This window comes from Crocuta crocuta, unplaced genomic scaffold (genome assembly GCF_008692635.1).
Source record: "Crocuta crocuta isolate KB4526 unplaced genomic scaffold, BGI_CrCroc_1.0 scaffold48, whole genome shotgun sequence".
Taxonomy (NCBI): Eukaryota; Metazoa; Chordata; class Mammalia; order Carnivora; family Hyaenidae; genus Crocuta; species Crocuta crocuta.
This window is the reverse complement of record NW_027533089.1, coordinates 12,422,220-12,440,955: the sequence shown is the minus strand read 5'-3', so window position 1 is coordinate 12,440,955 and position 18,736 is coordinate 12,422,220. Positions and strand designations below refer to the sequence as shown.

Here is an 18,736-nt window from a genome sequence, read left to right as displayed (position 1 = left end):
TCCTTCTCCCTCCCTCTCCCTCTCCCTCTCTCCCCCTCTCTGCCTCTCCCCCACTTGTACACTCTCAAAAATAAACATTTTTAAAAATCCATGCATAACCGTTGACTTCCCCACAACTTAATTACCTACTAATTGCCTACTGTTGACTGGAAGCTTTACCAATAACATAGTCAGTTAACACATATCCTGTGTGTTATAGATGTATTACATGCTATATTCTTACAATAAAGTAAGCTAGAGGGAAAAAATGTTATTAAAATCATAAAGAAAAGAAAGTACATGTATAGTAGTGTACTTGCTGAAAAACAATTGGGTATAACTGGATCTGTGAAGTTCAAACCCATGTTGTTCAAGGGGCACCTGTTGTCTTACCACCTCTGGCCCCTGGAGAAAGAGGTAGAGACAGACCCAAGAGATAGATTGTGCACTACAGTGAGTGGTAATGGTGCTAACCTGTGCACAGCTAGGCTGGGAGGGTGGCACTGGATCCTCTGCTTCTGCTGTTTGTCTCCGTAGTAATCCTAATAACTGAGAATATTAATAAAATTTTACTTGTTAGGTGTTCAGAATGGTTGTGACTCTTCTTTTTGTACTCCTTGCTTTTAGGAAGCCCATAAAAACCAAGCCTGTTTGGCTCGGCCAGACCTGATTTCCTTTCATGTGATATTTTCTGTGGTCTGTGTTAGTTTCATTCTTCCTTTGTTTTCTTGTGCTTTGGTGTGAAGAAGATGCCCTGTTTATAGAGCCTTGGTGTCTTTCATGTATAATGCATTCTTAAACTAATTCCAGTTGCTCTGACCCTTTGAGATTTAAAAATTGTTTCGTTCCGGTTTTTCAGCATTTTTGAAATATTAAAAATGTTCATGAGGAGGTGGGTCATGGGAAAATTTTCCCAGAGTTGTTTGTTCCTAGAAAATTGTGAATTTGCATGGAGAGGTTTAGTGCTGGGTTAAATTCTGCCAGGTGCATTGGTCACTTGAACTTGAGTTCCCAGCTCTTTTGATATTTAAATCCTTCTGTCTGTGGCTTAAAATGTAGACTGAGCCTCTTAAACCTAAGTGCCTATGTTGAGCTGTTGCTCTTTGTCCCATCAAAGAAAGGTCTTAGTAGTGCTTGGGTTTGCATTGAAGCACCGTGTCAGTAGGAAGGATCAAAAGATTTGTCTGTTCTCTGATTTTTGTCTTTGAACCAAGACTTCCCAAAAAGAACACAGAGTTGTTTTGAATATTGCCGCCCCTGGGTGTGAGTGATTATGCAAGTCAGTAGTATTTTTGCTTAAAAAAAGAAAAACTATTCATAATAGATACAGAGGTATGAAATTGCAAGAAAAAACAAAATACTTTTTACAGACAACTTGTACAAAGCAGTCTTTGAATGCAGATGGTCCTCAACTCCTAAGGATTTGCATTTCTTCCTCCATCTTGGAGAAGACACCTCTGTCCACCAGTTACCGCATAGCCACTTTTCTTTGTATAACCTTCTTTCTCACTTCCCTGCCACTGGTGATGAGTTGCCAAGTAGTCTCAATTCAGTCTTAAACTTAAATTCTTAAACTTTATCTGCTATCCCTTGAAACTTCCAGAATACTGCTTCAACAGTATTCCAGAATACAGCGCCAGTGTGGTTACCGCCCAGTCTTGCGGGGACTCTTGAACCTACCTTCAGCCCCTCTCCCTGCCTCTGACCTCTGCCTCTCTCTACTCACTGAAGTCTCAGGGTCTTTTAGAAGACCAAACACAATATGTAAGTGACTTGCATAAAACCTTCTAGTGACTCCTCTGTACCCTCAGAACTCCTTCATACGAACTTCAAAGCCAGACTCCCTAAGAAGACTTTAAGACCTTGCATGAGGAAGTCTCCAGTCCATAGCTACTGCCTTACCTTACCCCCTGACTGTACTCCAGACACACACTCCATTTACAGCCTCTGAGCACTCTTTCTGCGCTGTGAATCTGCTACACTTTCATGACTGTGAGACTTTAGGGCGTGTCTGATGCCTAGAACGCTCTTCCCCTTTGCTGCCTCACTTATCTAGCTAATTCCTGTTTCTTCCTTTTGTCTCACCTTAAATGTCATATGCTTCAGGAAGCCCTCTTTAACCCCTACGCTGGGTTAGGTCCCTCTGATGTTTATTTCTGTAGTAGCTGGTACCTCCCTAACATTTCACTTACTATATTTACTTACCTTTTCTGATAGATTCCAAGCTCCGCATGAGCATAGACAGATCTGTCTTTTTTCCCTCTGTATCTTTGTGCCTTGTACACAGTAGGATTTTAAATGTTCTTTGAATGAATGAACATGTTCCAAATCGCAATATACAGTATTGCTTATCCAACAGCCCATGTGTGAATTTCTTTCAAGGAGGTTTTAGTCAATTCCCCTTAATGACCTAAATTAGCTTTCCTTACTTATACTAAATTGTACAGTCATGAAATATGTACTCCTTATGCTGATAGCACTCAGGCAACTGTTGAAACATTTGAAAAATCACAAACAAATGCAAACTACTTTAAAACCATTAAAATCTAAATGAAAAATATTCATATGATGAGTGCTTTTTTGCTGAAACTAAATCACCTATGTTGATTAAAAAAAATAATATAAACTTGTTTTCTTTGTGTCCTGATAATGCATATAAATCTTTTGATTTTGATAATAGTAATGGAGAGAATACTTGTTATTCAGAAGCACATTATGGACTCTGAAGGCCTTGCTTACTATCTCAGACCTCATCAGACCACATCTGTCAGTGAGCAGTCCTTGAATTACAATTTTGATGATTTTAATGATTTCTAATTTTCTTACTAGTGCTGTAAATTTCTTGTACATTTAAAGATAAGGTTAGCATTCTAGACTTACTGAAATCAACATCAAACGTATACCTACTTCCACTATTACTAAAACCAGGAACACGATATGTTTGTCAATTTTAGTTCTTACAGATGTGGAAAATTTTTAAAGTTTTAGCATGCGGCTAAGCATCAGACTGTTGAAGGAAGTCCATAGATAATAGAAATGACTCATTCACACTATTTTGAAAACAACTTGAACATAACTCTTTTTCTTATAATTGCCTCCACTTCATAATTTTTGAACTATTAAAAACAAACCCTGTGTCTTACAGTATTTTCATGCTATTTTGAAGGTATTATTACGAAAGCATTAATGTGACATCGATTGGCTTTCACTTAGTGTGACTGCATTGAGTATGTATCAAATCTACCTCCGTCCTTTCCTTATTCGTCGAGAGCAGTTCGTATACTACAGTACTCCACTGTTGGTTATTTCATAGGGTCATGAAATTAAAGTCTTATTCAATATGTGTCATAACGTCGGCCTTTATCATTGCCGTGTGTGCTTGCCAGCATATTTACAAGTGCTGTCAGCGATGGGGATCATTCGGCGCCACTGCCATCATAAATGCAAACGTGGAGACTGTATTGGTAAGGGGAATCATTTAGATGGCCCATTGTTGTGTTTATATCAGTTTCTTTTAGAGTTAACAGTGAAATGAAAACAAAATAGAAAGATTATTTTGAAGAGGTCACAGACTCTTGAATGTCTCTGGTCCTCTAGAGCTCCTTAGAGCCCCGTTTCAGAACGCTTGTTTATGGCATTCATAGCGTACTGCAGACCATGCACAAAAGTATCATTGTGCCATATCATTGTGCTTCCAAAGGTGTTTTGGCTCCAGTGAGTCATTCTCTTGGGCCTCTGCCTCTCTAACCTTCTAAACTATCATCTCTGCATCTTACAAAGCCACTGCTTGGTGAGAGGAATGGAGAGACTTGGTTTTTTTCTTTCTTTCTTTTTTTTTTAAGGTTTTACTGATTTATTTTGAGAGAGAGAGAGAGAGAGAGACAGCACAAGTGGGGGAGGGACATAGAGCTTGGGAGACAGAGAATCCCAAGCAGACTCTGAGCCCGGCGCAGGGCTCAAACCCTGTGAGATCATGACCTGAACCAACACCAAGAGTCAGATGCTTTACCAGCTGAGCCACCCAGGTATCCGAGAAACCTTGTTTTATTGTCTCACGAATGGCTATAGGCTCACTGTTGTTGCCTCTGGGTGATTTGTGCTTACCCAGGTAACCCTGAAGCCCTGTCACTCTGGAGCACTTTTTGAGGTGGGAGTGTAGGAAGAACACAGCCAAGCAGCTAGGGAAGACCGTGAGGACCTTAGGTGTATCAGATCATTATACTTAACACTGAAAAGAACAGTTGTACAAATATTACTGATACAGATCCCGTAGTTAAAGGCCTTTTATTAAGCTAAACAAAATGTCATGGCTTTAGCCTAAGGACCAAGGAAGTCACTTAATTGCTTTTTTTGTTTACAAATTTTTGGCAGCTTTTTTAAGATACAGTTCACATGACATACAATTGGCCTATTTAAAGTGTACCATTCAGTGGTGTTTAATACTTCGACAGAATTGTGCAGCCATCACCACAATTTTATAATATTTCATCACCTAAAAAGAACTCTGAGGACACCTGGCTGACTCAGTCAGAAGAGCATATGAGTCTTGATCTCAAGGTTGTGAGTCCAAGCTCCATGTTGGATGTAGAGATTATTTAAATAAATAAAACTTAAAAAAAAAAAAATTCTGTACTCATTACAAGTCATTCTCCCCAGTCCCCCAAGCCCCTGGCAACCACTAATCTACTTTCTGTCTCTGTAGTTTGCCTGCTCTGAACAGTGAGTAGAAGTAGAATCATGCAATATGTGACCTTTGTGACTACCTTCTTTCCCTGAGCATAATGTTTTCAAGGTTCATCCATGTTGTAGTGTCAGTATTTCGGGTTTTTTTGGTCAAATAATATTCCATTGTCTAGATACGCCCAAAATTTCATTGAGAGAGAGAGAGAGAGAGAGAGAGCAGGGGAGGGGGCACAAGAAGAGAAAGAGAATCCACACTTAGTGTGGAACCCAACACGGGGCTCGATCCCATGACCCTGGGATCATGATCTGAGCCAAAGTCAAGAGTTGGATGCTCAACCTACTGAGCCACCCAGGTGCCCCCATGGCAAAAAAAATCTTTAAGTGTCCGTTCAGTTGTATTATGTTCACATTGTGGTGAAACAGATTTTTGGAACTTTATCATTTTACAAAACTCAGACTGGAGATACCAAATTTTATTTACCCATTCTTGGTTAACAGACATTTGGATTGTTTCTCACGTTTGGCTGTATTGTGTGTAATGTTGCTGTGAATATTCGTGTACAGATTTTTGTGGGGGTGTATATCTTCCTTTATCTTGGTATATATCTGGGAATGGAATTCATAGGTCCTATAGTAATTCTGTACTTAACATACGAGCAACTGCCAAACTTTAACCATTTAAATTACATCATTTTGCACTTAAGGGCACCTGGGTGGCTCAGTTGGTTAAGCATCCAACTTTGGCTCAGGTCATGAACTCACCATCTGTGAGTTCAAGCCCCGTGATGGGCTCTGCGTTGATAGCTCAGAGCCTGGAGCCTGCTGCAGACTCTGTGTCTCCTCTCTCTGCCCCTCTCCCACTCATGCTCTGTCTCTCCTTGTCTCAAAAATAAATAAATAAGACAAACTGCATCATTTTGCATTCCCAACAGCAATGCATGAAGGTTTCTGTTTCTCCACATTCTAGCGAACACTTGGAATTATCCATCTTCCTGATTATAGCCATCTCAGTAGGGGCAAAATGGCATCGCATTGTGATTTATATTTTCTAGTGACTAATGACATAGAACACCTTTTCACGTAAAGATAATTAATTTAAAAAGTTTTTCCTTAAAATGAAAATTTCCGAGGCTCTTGGGAATTCTCGTGCCCTTAAGAAATACGTGCCTTGGGAATTCTCAAAAGGTACAAATTATGACCCAGATCATGACTCTGTGACTTCAGGGATTGAAAGATTGGGAGAAAATAGCTGCCCTCACTGAAAGGACCACCTATTGATTGACAGGTTAGAATTTAAGTGGAAGCGGTTGAGCAATCTCTCATTTTCAGGGACCTGTTAAATGGAACCCTTGTCTATGATCATAAGCAAGAGAAGGAGAAAGATGGACCCAAAGGTAAGAAATTTCTTTTAAAGGTGCTAAATTTACGAGCACAACGAAGCCAAAGATCGGCCTTCAAACAGTGGGGTAATACAGAAGTCAACTTTATTCCCCAGTGCTCTGTTTGGTGCCTGGCACGAGGTATTTATTCTTGGTTTTGAAGAAGATGTAATGAAGCAGACAAATCAAAAGAGTTTAGAATCCTAAAATGTAAGAATTAGAAACTATTGATCCCTTCCAGGGAACTTTACATCATTTAAAAAGGGGGTGCACAACAAAGCGTCCCTACACAGCAAGTCCTTAAAAGCTGACAGGCCTCCTCAGATGACAGATTTCTTCAAAAGCGTCTGCCTCGTCTCACCCACAACTGCTACACACACCACCACATGTGCTTGAAGAGTATGATGCCCATGAGGTTTACTTACATAAATATACCTCACTTCATATAAAGCAGATCACCGCCCATGGGTGTGGAGCCCTAACTGTATGTCAGGCACTGTGCTAAGCAGCAGGCATGCAGTGTGTCACTTAATTGACACAGCTTGAGGGAAGGTCAGCCCTCCTTTGTCCCATATTACAGAAAAGGAAGTTTAAGCTCAGCACGAATAAATAACTTGTCCGGGATCATACCAGCCCTCAAGAGGCAGGCCAGGAGGATTCCAGGCCTCCAGCCCACCCTCTCAGCCACTGTACTCAGTACCAAAAAGTCCTCCTTCCCCATTGGAGTCTTTGCAACAGGAGTTGGGAAAAGGTGTAGAACAAGAACTTGGTGTAAATATCACCACCATATTATTCTGCTGGGGATTTTGTCACTGCTCTCTTGGCCCGCACACCATAGGTAACAGTTGAGTGTGGCAGGCACCTCACAGGGTGTGTGGCCATGGTGCGCCTGAAGTGTTCATTGTAGCTTTGTGCACATCTGTGAAGGTTGGACTTGATCCCAGAACCAGCAGGGGAAAATTATGATTAGATTTCCATTTTCTTTTCTAAAGATAATAGGCTGCAGTAGGTAGAAATAGGTGGCAGAGAGTTCACTTGTGGTTAAAGCCTAGATTTAGGCAGTGGGGAGAAGAGGGCCAAGTGAACAGTTTCTAAGCTAAAACCATTAGGACTCAGCAACCTTCTGGATAAGAGAGTTGACAGATGACTTGAAGAGGGCTTCAACAGTTCTAGCTGGGGGATGCGGGAAAGGTGCCATATTGGTGCAGAGTTACAGGACTGGGGAAGGAGTAGGGTGACAGATACCAAAGCCAGTGGTAGACTTAGGTTCAAGGCTCTGCTCTGATGGTCTGAGAACCTTAGTGGTTCTCTTAAGCTTGGTTGGGTGCTTAAGTCAACTTAATCAGAAGATAAAAGAAGTTCAATTGTGTTTGCTCACCTTTTAGTTTTTCTAGAAAACTGATGTACACTGAAGTGTTGTTTTTTTTTTTTTTGGTGGTGTGGGGGGAAATGTAGGGCTTGAACTCATGACCCTGGGATCAACATCTGAGCTGAGATCAAGAGTTGGAATCTTAACCAGCCGGAATCTTAACCAGCCGAGCCACCCAGGCGCCCCTCAAAACTTTCTTTTGGTATGGACATTTAGAAAGGAAACTCAAGAAACCCCATTTTGTCAGGAAATGATGGACATTTTGCATCCTGCCATTCCCCAGAGGAATCCAGTCTGATGTCACAGGTGCTTTCACAGTTGTAGCTCCCAGCGTCCACCCCCTCCTTGGCTGTAAGATACCTGAAGACTAAGCTCTAGTGGAAGAACAGAGAGCAGTGACTGCCTGGGATGGGGTAACCCTCCCAGTCTGATGAACATTGGTCCAGTTTGGTAATTTGGAAGTAGACGAGTAGTATTCTCAACATTCTGTTCCTCTGGGAAGAACTAAATCTAGATAGTTTCTGTAGGACACACCATACCGTCCATTTGGGCATAGAATTGGGCTTTAACAATTCTGCTTCAAAATCTGTTCCCAAGATGAGCTACTTCGTAAATACAGCATTGAAGTGGTGGATGGTGAAGTTACTTCCTGTGTTGTTGTTTCATTCATGCCTCAAGGTTGCAAAGTTATGTAAGTTGTTTACAGATAAAACACTAGTGAAGAAAAGTTCATTTGCCACTGCTAGAAGGTAGGAGCCCCAAGCAGTTAGCATGATGAATATCTTTGGCCTTTTCTTGCAGCTGTGTTCTGTTTACAGGGTCAAGCTATCTTATGCGTATCTCTAGGGTTAAAGGTCGTAGTCTCGTGGGTAATACCGTGTAGTATAGTTTCTGTTTTGTACTTTGTTAAAGAAAGTGAGTGGATGATTACTTGAGGTTGAATTGGTATTTGGAGCCTTATTAATGATTAATTAAAAACATACAGAAGTGCTTTTTTTCTAACTACCTGTACCTACTTAACGGTCTTTGAGGGTTCACATATTCAAAAGATATCCTCTTACCCCTCCTAAGATATGTTTACTTTTAGACTTAAAATGCATTTGAACAGAATTCAAAGCTTAAGAGTTTTTAGACTATTTGCATTTACATTAATTTACATAGGGCATAATTACTCTTAGGTCTCTGATAGCAGTAGGGTTCCCTTTTTTTCTTTAACACTTGTTTCTTTCTGCTACTTACAGGAATACTAACAAGATACTTTAAGTATCATCTCAGGAGTTAATGATTTATGTCAGTCAACTTCATTATAATGTGTCCTGGTGATCTACAGTTGGAACTTCATTATAAAGTGTCCTGGTGATCTACAGTTGGAAAATGTTGGTGACTTATCCTGTCTGGTTTGGTTTGGTACAGGTGGTAGCAGATTGATTTCAGTACCCTCAGTGCTTTCTTCCATAGTAAAACCCCACTGAAAATATTGTGAGGTGGTTGTGTGTGTGTTTGTACTTTTATTTTATTGTCTTTATTTCTGATTGTTTGCTTTCAAATGCTACCTTATGTTTCTCCAGTTTTCCTTTTGGGCACCTATGGCCTTTGCCTTCATTCAGCATCAAGGTCATTGTATTTCTCTTGACTTGGTTTATATAGGTCAGTCCCTTGAATGATTTCTTCCTCACTATGTAGGAATATTCTGTAGAATTTCAAATTTAGAATTTATAAATTGGAATATGGCTTAGGTCTTTATATACATACTTGCTTTCCTGAGAGTATATTCTGTCTCCAACTTAAATGCAGGTTCTTTGAGGACAAGTAATATAGTTTAAATTGTCCACTGACAGAAACTAGCTACATGGTATTGTCATGAGTTGCCCATTGTCATGTCATTGTGCATTGGGTTGAGTTGCCCTGCATGCATGACGGGCAGCCTTATTATCTGCAGGTGGAACAAAGAGAGTGTCCTCCTAACAGCTTTCAGAGATGTTGCATATCCATTCCAGGCCAAACCACTCATTGCCAAGACGCGGGGTCTGAAACTGCCCAGTAGTGAGGGGTTGGCGGGGGGAGTGGAGGCAGGCAAGCGGCTATCAATGCTGTCCTTAGGCTTTATGGGGGTTCTACTCTGGTGACCAGGAGTTCGCTCTGCTATTTGTCACAGAGGAAGCAAGACGTGAACCAACCTAGTCATAGTCTGTACAAAGACGTTCACAATCTGCTCTGCTTACCCCAGCTTCTGTTTCTTCATTCTACATCTCTGAGAGAATTACCATTATGGTAGCTGTCGTGAAAAGCCTACCCTATTGATGTTGAAGGGCTGCCTCTATGCTGTCCTTTGGAGAAACCAAGCAGTGTCAATATTTCACTATTTTATGTTATTTTTAAAATGTTTTAAAATTTATTTTTATTTATTTACTTATTTATGTATGTATTTATATCCAAGTTAGCATATAGTGCAAAAATGATTTCAAGAGTGATATAATTTTTAGATTTTTTAGTGTTTTTGAGAGAGGGACAGAATAGGGAGTGGGGGGGTGGCAGAGAGAGAGGGAGTCACAGAACTCCCAAGTAGGCAGAGCCCGAACCCACGAGCAGTGAGACCAGGACCCAACCCGAAGTCAGATGCCCAACCGACTGAGCCAGCCAGGGGCCCCTTATTTCACTATTTTAACTATGCTGTGGGTTCTGTCTGCTTACTCAGTACAACTGCATTTCCCTGAAGTCGGTCTTGGTGTGTTTTGGTTCCCTTCCCCACCTCAGGCCCTCCCCTTTTAGGTGGATACGGGTAACCTTACAGTGTGCCCTACTCTGTGTCCTGTACCGAGCCAGGTATATAATAAGTGCTATGGTATTTGTTCAAAGCTTGCATGAATGACAACTTTTAAGAGATTTAACTCTTAATTAACAATATTTTGCTTAATTTCCATCAGTTTGGGAGAGAATTAGAGTTGAAATTGGGATAGGGTCTTGGGGAATTTTAGGTGGGAATAGTTTGTGACCTAAGAGGAATAAGGATGGCTTTTTTAAGCCACATTACAACCAGGCATCTAGTACAAGCGATTTAGTTATTCTGTCCAGACTGTGAACAGTTGTCTTGTTCTCACTAAAGGCGATTTTGTTGAAATGTTCTTAGAAACAATGTGTGCAGGCTTCTGTAGTCATACAGGAGAGACAGAGAGAGATCCAGGGAACATCAAGATACTGACTCAACTTGTCCTTTTTAAAAAATATTTGACCCTTTCTCTGTAACTGAGCAGCCCTTCAAAGTTGTCGATACAAAGTGGCAAAATAGGAAAGAGCTCAAAACCAGTGTCTGTGTTATAGCTTTCTGGGAAGAGGATGCTAGGAGAAAAAAATATATATTTCTAACTGTATCATTTCATATGAACCATTCTTAGGTTCCTCTTGTATTTTTAATGACCTAACCTTGACATTTTTGATAAGTTTAGTTCTTAACAGACACACCGAACTACCCCCCACAGCTAGCAGCTAGAGGCAGTGAATGGCGAGGCGGTTTTTGAAGCTCATGGCTCTTTCCCATGGCTTCTCATGTTGATGCCCAGAATGAACGGACAGCTTTGTTACGTTGCAAATATGCTGGATACAGAAGAGGAGGACACACTCACTGTCATATAAAATAGGGCCCTTCTGTAAAGCTAACACTAATTGTTGAAGAATGAAAATACCAAAGACATCCTGTCATTCTGTAGGACTGGAAACTCTCTTTAGACCATTGAATCAAATCAATAGTATGGTTTTTACAATCCTAAATTTTATAATCCCATCTATTAAGTTGGTTAATGAAGCCTAGACGTCTACCCTTACGTGCCTTAAAACAAATTTATAAGGGCAGAGAACCAGCTACATGATAGCAAACTGAGAGTGCCTTTCGGTGCTGAGTGACCTAATAGGTTATTAATCTTTTCTGTGGGGAATGCTTTTTCTTCATCAGCTGTCTAAAATATTTGGGAAATTATATCTTGTGGGAGTTGCCATTCATTAGGAAATGCTTGTTCATAGTTGTAAGCCAGACCACATGTAGCAGTAAATGTTATGTATCACTGTGGAAACCAAAAATCACAAATGGGATGGTCTTAGCATTAAGCATTCTGCTTCTTATGGGGATAAGTCATATCCAGATTCGGTTCAGTTCACTCAAATATTTATGGGGCATTTAACGATCAAAAGGTCTGTGGATACTTTGTTTAATGACTAATTTTCCTCTACACAAAACTGAAAAGATCATTAAAGGGAAAAACTAGGAGGAAAAGTTCCCAGTTTGTGTGGATTGTAAAGCTTGTAAATGTAGAACTCTGAAGTGGAAGGCAGGAGACTAGGGTTTTAGTTCTGGCTCTTGCAAAAACTAGTGGTGTGGCTTTCGACAAGTCTTTTAAACTGTTTGTCTCCGTTTTCTCATCTGTAACAAGATAGAATTGGACTCTGTGACTCCTAAGTAATGAATCTGTTTTCCTATACACTATTTTTTAAATGAGAGTTATTATAGGTGGATGTATCTCAGTATTTTAGAGTAATAAGGATCATTGTTATACTGCATGACTTTATCACCTCACAAAAAATTCACTAAGGATTGCGGTCACATGTAGCCATTTGTCAGTGGATCCTACTTTCCTCTCCACTCAGTATATATTGACATGGGGTGTCAATAGAATCCAATAGTGACAAAGTATGCAATAATCTGATTTATAGATGTTTAATTTGACTGGTAGCCAAAAGGTGACATTCTAAGAGTGTAATTGCTGTTCATAGATGAAGGTAAGGATAATGCCTTAAGCAGTAGTTCAAAGGCGTGAAGTGGTTGGTGGAAGAGGAGACTGGCTGAACTGGTTAGTGAGAAGGTTTATTCATATATCCATTTAATTCTTAGTTCCAAGACTGCCTCATCTGTCATTTCAGCAGTTTCTGTAACAGGAATATCTCATAGTGGAACTGGAATCAGTTGGCCCTAATGATCCAGTAGGACTTGTGAGAGAGGAAGCCTATCCATGTTGCCAGCTCTGTTCATGACTTGGGGGTGTGTGGACAAGGACATTTCTCTGGACTATTTTCTCGTTATTAAGTAGGGGGAAATATCTATCCCATCCATATCCCTCAAGAATATGATGAGGATAAACAAGAGACCTGGATGAAGCTATAAACAATTTTGATTTATATGTTAAATAGCCAACTAGAATCCTTGGACTTGCTCAGAACACAAACATCCTTTTGATAGATTTTGCAATTTGATTTTTTTTAATATAGGAGGGTTTACTATTTTTATTTTTTAAAATAATTTTTAATGTTTGGGAAGGGCAGAGAGAGAGGGAGACATAGAATCCGAAGCAGGCCCCAGGGTTCGAACTGTCAGCACAGAGCCTGACGCGGGGCTCGAACTCACAGACCATGAGAGCATGACCTGAGCCAAAGTCGATGCTTAACCAACTGAGCCACCCAGGTGCCCCGGGTTTACTGTTTCTTAAATTTTTAAAATAAGTCTTTACATTTAATTTTTTTTTAAGTTTAAAAAAACGTTTAAAAATAAACGTGACTAAAAGTGAGAGGCTTCAAAATACTTGACTACTTGGCCTTTACAAAATACCATAGTATAATAAGGATTTGTTAAGTGTTCTTCATCCACAACTCCAATTCACGTCATAAATAGTGTTTTTGAGCATTTACTATACAGCAGGCACTGTTTTAGGAGCTAGAGATACAGTAGTGAACATAACTGAGTTTTTATCATCAAGGAGACCATGTAGTGGATGGAGCTGATAAGCGTTATCTATTCTGTACTAGGTGCTAAGAAGAAGAATAGAGCAGGCTAGGGGACAGAGCAGGGAGAAGGGGGTGTTAGGCAGTAGACATGAGCAGAGAGCTGCAGGAAGTGAAGGTATGTGCCAGATAGGGCATCAGGAGAACAGGCGTGCCAGGCGGAGGAAGCAGCAGTGCAGAGGCCTCTGGCGGCTGTGCGGTGGAGGATGGTGCACCGGCAGAGCAGAGCAGGGCGAGTGATGGGGGCCCAGCAGACCAGACCACGCTGAGGAGCCTTCCGGGAGGTGAGCGGATCCCCCAGGGTCTTCTGGGCCACAGTACACACTCTCCACTCGGGTTTTCCTTGTTGTTTGTGTATTTGTTTTCTGGAGCAATGATAGAATTTTTATTTTTCAATAAGATGACATCTTCTTACCTAGGAAGATCATACCACATGTCATAAAACACCACCCCAGAAATCCACACTGAAAGTCAGTACTGAAGAGTCTCTGTGGAACGTCATATCGTGAAAGCAGAATGAATGAATAGTTTGTAACATGAGAGTCAGATACTTAATGTTCTTTTTTTTTTTAAACCCCAATATTCTAGTGATAATTATTAAGTCCCAGTAAATAACATCCAGGGTTTTGTGTGTTTTTTGTGTTTTGTAATTGTATTTTGGTTTCTTATAATTGCTGGAGATTTAATAATGAACAAACTAAAACGCCATCTCAGACAACTAGCCTAACTCCTGTCCTTTGCATGTGGCACCTCTGAGCTCCAGCCCCAGTGTATCCAGGAACCCAGTCTTCCAAGTAGGAACTGGGTCTACCATTACTTCCTCTGTGATCCCCCCTGCTTCTGTCCATCCCAGATTATGCCCATCAACCTTTCTTCCCCTTTCTCCTCACGCCCTCCCTTTAATTTTCATTTGAGATCTTTTTTATTGTAAAAACAAGTAACATAAAACTTACCATCTTAACCATTTTCCAGCGAACAGTGCAGTCGTGTTGATATGCACATTGCTGTGCGACACACTTCTAGAATTGTATCCCTTGTGTTCCCACGGCACTCCCTTATTTATACATACAGCATATCCAGCAGTGTTTCAATTTCCATCTCCTTTGAGGTTCTCTTTATTTCCGTATTTTGCATCTAACAGGGTACCTGACAGGTAGGAGGCAATCATTAAATGTTAAATGGCATTTTTTTATTTAACAAATGCCTCTAGAGCACTTAACTCTGAGCCTGTGTTCTAAGTGCATTGCACATACTCACCAATTTGATTTTTACAAGAACCCTCTGAATACTGTTTCATTTTAGGAGGAAGCTGAGGGACTCACACAAGGTCACAGCTGATACTGAATGAATCCATTTATAAAGAACAAAAATAATGTAAAGAAAGACTCTGGAAGGTTCTTTGCGCTGCTGCTGGCTTCCAGGAACAGCAGACAGGGTGGGGAGTATGTCCATTCCTGAGGTCCTTGGGGAAAGCTGCTTGGTCCCCTGCTGCCTCTGCCAGAGTGACTGCGCTGTCCCCAGGCATGGCCCTGCCCACAGCTCCTTCCTGCTGGCCTCTTTGGTGCCTTGTGTGTTGCCTCCTCTCCTCAGGTGACATTTGCACTTAACTGGGGCTGCTGGGAATAAGTGCTAGCTTCTCTCTGCTTGGCTTGGGGATTACACCCTCTAGAGGGGAATTTACCTCCCAACCCTCCATCCCTTCTCCCACCTGGTCTTTCAAAGGCTCAGCATCTTTTCCCCCACTGCGGGGCTCATTTAACAGGCACCTTCCTGGGCTCCACCGCAGACCCCCTAAAGCTGTCTTTGCAGATGGGGCCCCCAAATCTGTATTTTAGGCTTCTTAAGAGCTACTGGATTAGAAGATGTGCCCCTTTGCCCTTGTGAGGAGAAAGAGATGAAATAAGAGACTTCTGTGACCCGAGCCCCCTCTCCACAGAGTCCAGCAGAATCTTGTCGTGGTACTGCAGTTCTTTGCTAGTTAAGAGAAGTTGCTGGAAGGTGGAAGATCAAGCCTTGAGGGCAAACCTACGGCAAAGTAAACTATAGTAACCAGAGTAAACTGCGGGCTGTGGGACAGCTGCCTGCGTTTCTGGAGCGCAGCCACGTTCATTCTACGGCTGCTTTGCACTACAATGGCAGAGTTGAGTAATTGCTACAAAGACCATACAGCCTGCAAAGCCCAAAATATTTACTATTTGGCCCTTTACAGAAGAAGTTTGTCCAACAGCCTAGCTACCCGGTAGCCCTTCCTGTAAAGGTGGAAATATTTCTGTCTGTTGCTCTCCTAGCCAGCAACACTTGCCTTTTGGGTATGGAGCACTTGAGTGAGTGATGTGCCCAAGTAACTGAAATTTTTGTTATATCTAGTTGTAATCAATTCGATTTTAAAAAGTTAATTTAAATTTAAATAGCCACATTCCACTAGTGGCTACAGCATCAGACTGTGCAGGACTAGAGCAAAGGTTTCAGATTGGGATTGGCTTTGAGGTGTCAAATACTAACAAGAGTTTCTTCAGGCCCCTGGGAAGAGGGAGACCAGGGAAGGAAGCATCTAGAAAGGATGCATTTTAGAACTTTTCATTTTTTCCATTATGACTTTTGAAATTTTTTAACGTTTTTAATTTATTCTTGAGAGAGAGAGAGACAGAGCATGAGCGAGTGAGGGGAGAGAGAGAGCGAGGGAGACACAGAATCCGAGGCAAGCTCCAGGCTCTGAGCTGTCAGCACAGAGCCCGACACGGAGCTTGAACTCACAAGCCGTGAGATCATGGCCTGAGCTGAAGTTGAATGCTTAACGGACTGAGCCTCCCAAGGTGCCCCTCATTGTGAGTTTTAAAAAGTTAACTTGTGTCAGGATCCACCTCTGTACCACTTAATCAGTTTATTGACCTTGGTTAGGTTACCTAGTTTCTCTCTGCCTCAATTTTCTCACCTGTAAAAGAGATAGTGATAGTACCTACCTTAAAAGACGGGTATGAAGTTAGAGTGCTTAAACAGTGTCTTGCACATAATAAAATCTTTGTGCTGCACTTATATCATTATATTTATAATATTATATTATATTATTATATTATATAATGATATATATAAGAGAGCAAGAGGGAGACACAGAATCCCAAGCAGGCGCAGGCCCTGAGCTGTCAGCACAGAGCCTGACATGGGGCTCAAACTCGTGAAACTCGAGACCTGAGCCGAAGTTGGATGCTTAACCCACTAAGCCACCCCTCCTTTTTTTTTTTTTTTTAAAGGAAAGTGGATTCTGAATTCCAGGATACTTTGCACGCTAATGTGACTAATGTAGTTTGTTTCTAATTTGGAGACCAGCCGTGCTTCACATCCTTCCATGTAGGTTCATGACGGTTCACCCGGATGGGTCCAGCATATGACATATGCAGCAAGGTATTGTCAGAGTTTTACTGCTGGGTCGCTGTAAACATTGGTAGATGGCCAGATTGTCTGGCAGAAACTCTTCACAAATAAACGAGGCATATTTAATTAGAAGCAGAACATTTCTTTGTGTCAGCGACTGTTCCTAAGTTGGAGAAATCCTAACACAAAGGAAGTATGCTTCTATTTTATCCTGAGACACATCAGAATCTCCGACCATAGGTAAGTTTGAGGTCTTCCCTCTTAGAGAAACATAAGCAGGGCCCACAGGAACCTTTCGGGAGTGGGGAGTTGGCAATCGTTTGTAAATGATAATGGTAGTAGAAATCCAAAAGTGCAAAGAATTTCAGAAAAAGATCACTTTGAGTTTTTTTTTAATTGGGTGACTATTTGGTAACTTTCTCATCTCCAGAATTATCTACTCATAATCCAGTGCTATATACTTGCCATGGCTAAACAATGCCACTTTTAATGACCTCCCAGAAGCCATTGAATATGGCCTCTTAAAAAATCTCCTTTTAGGCTCTCTGAGATGGTAATGATAGGACAGCACTTCTTGAGTCCTCAGATCTGTTCTCCAGGGCTGGAGCAACCGCATTCGGCAGATACTATGTGCCCTGCAGTTGGTCTCCAAGGCTGCCTTTTTGATCTATAAGACCACGTTGCAACCCTCCTCGAGAAGCAAATAATATAAGGAGAAAGCCTTGCCCAGGTGGCAGGCACTGTTGTCATTATGCGTGCAGTACCCTCGTCTTTAGGCAGTAGTGTGCTGTTTGTTTTCTGTTTTCAAATTCTAGATGGTGTTTGCATGTATCTGCGATACACTGAACCTGCTGCAAGTTTTCATGGGCTCATTTGACGTAGAGCTGAAAGAATGAGAAAATAGGCCTCTGTTAATATCCTCTAGCTTAAAATCATGTGTGGCCTGAAGCTGTAGTCCTCTTAGGGAGGGAGGATATGGAAGTATCAAAGTCTCCCATGTGACGTGGCCCATAGGGATTAGCTGTACAGTAAGCATGGCTGTTTGACTCGCAGGCTCGGCTTTTACATGCTCTTGCCTGCACCTCCCTGCTCCGTATCTCCCCACTACATGTGCCTGTTCGACTTTATCTATTGCTCTTCTAGCACATTTCTCTACGGCCCGTGGACACCCGTTTGTGTCACTTGAATTGAAAGGGAGTAAGCATAAACCCTTTTCTCCTGCTATAAATTCAGCACGGTTCCTCTCTTTCTGTCTGACCTGAAGAGTGAGGATGCAGCTTGCAGTTTAGAAGACTGTGGTTCCAATTACACATTTCCTTGGGGTGGAGACCTTATTAATATAAATTGCAGAGCTAGAATTATTGTGTAGAAGTTACGAGAAGACAGACCTAAGCTTGATGTAAGGAAACCTTTGTTAAGTACCAGTGCTGGCCAGCAATCTGCTATTCGCAGAGCTTGGATGTGCTCAATCAGACCATTCTGTGAGGGATGTGGCAATGGTAGGAAGCTGGACAAGATGCAGTTGTTTGCTGTGATACTGGGCACTTCAGAAATCCTAGAACACAAATAAATATTTTCCTATTAAATCTGTGATGTTACCTTAAAGTGCTTTGGAGAGGGAATTATTTCTTTTTAGATGAATTGTATGTAAATGAGACTGACTTATTAAATGATATGCTCTAGTAGCATATCATTTGTTCTAATGATGTGTGTTGTCTAGTCATCTTCCCGACAAATCCATTTTAAGATTAATTAGCAGTTTACTAATGAAAGTATACCTAGGTGAATTCAGCAATTATTTGGGACCTACTGTACTCTTCACACTATGCCAGCCTCATCGAGGATAAAAATGTAAATGACATTAAGTGCCTTAGTATTCTAATTGGAGAAATAGACCTGAGCATTTTAACCAGGACATAAAGGAGACTATAAAAAATATTAAACTCCAGTTGCAAAAAGAGGGAGCCATTTAATTCTTCCTGGAGCAACCCATGGAGTCAATGTGGACTGAACTTTAAAAGAAAAATAAGGGAGGCTCCTGGGTGACTCAGTCAGTTGAGCGTCCGACTCTTGATTTCAGCTCGGGTCATGATCCCAGGGTCATGAGCATGGAGTCTGCTTGAGAGTCTCTCTCTGTCTCTGTCTCTGTCTCTCTTTCTGTCTCTTTCTATCTCTCTTTCTCTTTCTCTCCCCC

The 18,736-nt window shown here is 41.3% G+C and overlaps 1 protein-coding gene across 3 annotated transcripts in view; it reads left to right on the top strand.

The window, feature by feature from the left end:
• LRRC8D (leucine rich repeat containing 8 VRAC subunit D) overlaps window positions 1-18,736 on the top strand; it is a 121,643-nt gene that overhangs the window by 41,742 nt on the left and 61,165 nt on the right. The window contains exon 1 of one of the 3 annotated variants that reach the window (XM_077746148.1): window positions 13,398-13,457. The exons of the other annotated variants lie outside the window; for them this stretch is intronic. The gene's annotated coding sequence lies outside the window, so the exon portion shown is untranslated. Of the gene's footprint in view, window positions 1-13,397; window positions 13,458-18,736 lie in introns of those variants that run through there. 3 annotated transcript variants of the gene reach the window in all.